This window comes from Schistocerca piceifrons, chromosome 8, assembly GCF_021461385.2.
Source record: "Schistocerca piceifrons isolate TAMUIC-IGC-003096 chromosome 8, iqSchPice1.1, whole genome shotgun sequence".
Lineage (NCBI taxonomy): Eukaryota > Metazoa > Arthropoda > Insecta > Orthoptera > Acrididae > Schistocerca > Schistocerca piceifrons.
Genome location: NC_060145.1, coordinates 94,651,915 through 94,655,461, shown reverse-complemented (window position 1 = coordinate 94,655,461; position 3,547 = coordinate 94,651,915). Strand labels below are relative to the sequence as shown.

Here is a 3,547-nt window from a genome sequence, read left to right as displayed (position 1 = left end):
CAACAACAACAGTCGACTGCCGAGGAAACCGTTGTACAACAGAGTGAGTGTGGTGAACGGTAGGCTCCGAAACGCTGGTGGTACCACCGCCATTGTACTCTGTCATCTACCACAGAGCACCGCCTACAGTGTTTTACAGAGCGGACAAGCCCCTGGTTCACACGCCTTGTGAGGAGGCGTGGAAGTCCACCTCCTTGTCGCCTACTTGTGGTTTCACTGTCCGCAGATGCTCTCGGCAGCGGACAAGGTTCACCATTTACGAGATGCTCGTTCCCAGGCGGTGGCCGTAAAACTGTCGCAGACTATTATAACTAAGCCTAGGCTACGGCACTTTTCCCAGTAGCTTGTCTCAGTTGCGATCGCAACTGCTTTACTGTACGTTAGGTGTGTTGCATACCTATTGGGCTTTTCCTCATTTCGATCGCTTTTTTTGCGTATATCACCACTGTCTTACTACACTACTGGCCATTAAATATGCTACACCAAGAACAAATGCAGATGATAAACGGGTATTCATTGGACAAATATATTATACAAGAACTGACATGTGATTACATTTTCACGCAATTTGGGTGCATAGGTCCTGAGAAATCAGTACCCAGAACAACCACCTCTGGCCGTAATAACGGCCTTCATACGCCTGGGCATTGAGTCAAACAGACCTTGGATGGCGTGTACAGGTACAGCTGGTCATGCAGCTTCAACACGATACCACAGTTCATCAAGAGTAGTGACTGGCGTATTGTGACGAGCCAGTTGCTCGGCCACCATTGACCACACGATTTCAATTGGTGAGAGATCTGGAGAATGTGCTGGCCAGAGCAGCAGTAGAACATTTTCTGTATCCAGAATGGCCCGTACAGGACGTGCAACATGCGGTCGTGCATTATCCTGCTGAAATGTAGGGTTTCGCAGGGATCGAGTGAAGGGTAGAGCCACGGGTCGTAACACATCTGTAATGTAACGTCCACTGTTCAATGTGCCGTCAATGCAAACAAGAGGTGAGCGAGTCGTGTAACCAAAGGCACCCCATACCATCACGCCGGGTGATACGACAGTATGGCGATGACGAATACACGCTTCCAATGTGCGTTCACCGCGATGACGCCAAACACGGATGCGACCATCATGATGCTGTAAACACAACCTGCATTCATCCGAAAAAATGACGTTTTGCCATTCGTGCACCCAGGTTCGTCGCTGAGTACACCATCGCAGGCGCTCCTGTCTGTGATGCAGCGTCAAGGGTAACCACAGCCATGGTCTCCGAGCTGATAGTCCATGCTGGTGCAAACGTCGTCGAATTGTTCGTGCAGATGGTTCTTGTCTTGCAAACGTCCTCATCTGTTGACTCACGGATCGAGACGTGGCTGCACGATCCGTTACAGCCATGCGGATAAGATGCCTATCATCTCGACTGCTAGTGATACGAGACCCTTGGTATCCAGCACGGCGTTCCGTATTACCCTCCTGAACCCACCGATTCCATATTCTGCTACCAGTCATTGGATCTCGACCAATGCGAGCAGCAGTGTTGCAATACGATAAACCGCAATCGCGATAGGCTACAATCCGACCTTTATCAAAGTGAGAAACGTGACGGTTCGCTTTTCTCCTGCTTACTCGAGGAATCAGAACAACGTTTCACCAGGCAACGCCGGTCAACTGCAGTTTGTGTATGAGAAATCGGTTGGAAACTTTCCTCTTGTCAGCACGCTGTAGGTGTCGCCACCGGCGCCAATCTTGTGTGAATGCTCTGAAAAGCTATCATTTGCATATCACACCATGTTCTTCCTGTCGGTAAAATTTCGCGTCTGTAGCACGTCATCTTCGTGGTGTAGCAATTTTAATGGCCAGTAGTGTAGATTCCCCTAGAAACCGGACGCGGTGAACCATCTAGAAACTGAGCGAGGATATATTAAGAGCCGCATAACCTACAGAATATTTTCTTCTACATAGTTATCCTGATACCTGTCACTTAAAAATAAACAGTATTTTAAAAAAAATTGTCAATGTTTAATTCTTATTTTATTCGAAAATTGTTTCAACTCGAACATTTTGGATTAGGCTTTTCTTTGACCGTTATTGACATTAAATGAACCAACAAGTTTGCTGTTACCAGTCACTGTTTAATTATCTCCACGAAGCGTTTCAAAGGTTTAAACCTCCATCATCAGGTGGATCTGCATTTGTTAGTATGACATGCGTGTGTGTGTGTGTTGCGATTTTTTGGAGGAACTTGTGGCACTGTCCAGTGGGACAAACAAAGCACTATTTCAGAACATGGTTTTGGGTTTCCTTTGATAAAAAAGTAAACGTGTATCTACCGGTAAAAATAAAATAAGTAAAATAGAGTACCTCCAGTGCTCACTGATTCCTTTCACTTACGCCAGTGAAAGGAACCTGTGACCATTCTTTTACTTACTTTATTTTCACCGTTAAAATCGTAACACAACACACACACACACACACACTCACATGTCAGACTAACAAATGCAGTTCCACCTGATGATGGAGGTTTATACCTTTGAAACGCTTCGTGGAGATAAATAAACAGTGACTAGTAACAGTAAACTTGTTGGTTCATTTAATAATCGAAAATTGTTGATTATTTTTAAAATGCAACAGAGGGATGTTTTAGTAAAAATGAAAAAAAAAACAGTTTATCAATGAAATGATAATTAAATGGACACCCTAGCTGCAAACAGGCGTTGATGTACTTCACTGGGGACATGTTGAAAATGTGTGCCCCGACCGGGACATCAACGCCTGTTTGCAGCTAGGGTGTCCATTTAATTATCATTTCATTTCTAGCAAAGCTGCATGGTCATCCATGGTAACTGTTCTTTCGGGAACAGATACTACCGTCATATACAGTTAAAATATGGCTTCCCGGCCATTGACCTTCTTGTGCGAACGCACACGCTATGCCCGAACTCGTACGGGACTTGGTAGATTAATCTGCCACGAGTAATGAGTATGATGGGCAAACATCTATTAGGCGCACTACAAATGTAGTGGTGTGGACATGTTGGGAATGTGGACCTCACAGGGAGCGTGCAAGGGATAAGTCCCTGCAGACGCATTATTCTCTGTGCCCGCGGTGGCTCAGATGGATAGAGCGTCTGCCATGTAAGCAGAAGGTCCCGGGTTCGAGTCCCGGTCGGGGCACACATTTTCAACATGTCCCCAATGAAGTACATCAACGCCTGTTTGCAGCTAGGGTGTCCATTTAATTATCATTTCATTTCTATCAAAGCTACATGGTCATCCACGGTAACTGTTCTTTCGGGAACAGATACTACCGTCATATATAGATTTATCAATAGCGCTAGAAAACGCAGTTTCCTAAAAAAAAAGGCAGAAATAAAAAGAACTCGGAACAGAAACATATCAAACATCGCTTCAATACTTCGTCGAGCTTGTATGAAACATGTTTCTGTTATTTGCTAAACAACTTTCGCACTCACCAGTAATAAAAGTAAACTCTTGCCTTTGATCATGATGAAGAACGTTCTACTGAGTACAAAATAACAATAATAATTCT

General features: G+C 44.8%; 1 non-coding gene across 1 annotated transcript; it reads left to right on the top strand.

Annotated features, from left to right (window-relative positions):
• The first annotated feature begins 3,096 nt into the window (after positions 1–3,096).
• Trnat-ugu lies at positions 3,097–3,171 on the top strand. The gene has a single exon. It is a non-coding gene; the product is annotated as a tRNA-Thr (tRNA).
• The last annotated feature ends 376 nt before the right edge of the window (positions 3,172–3,547 follow it).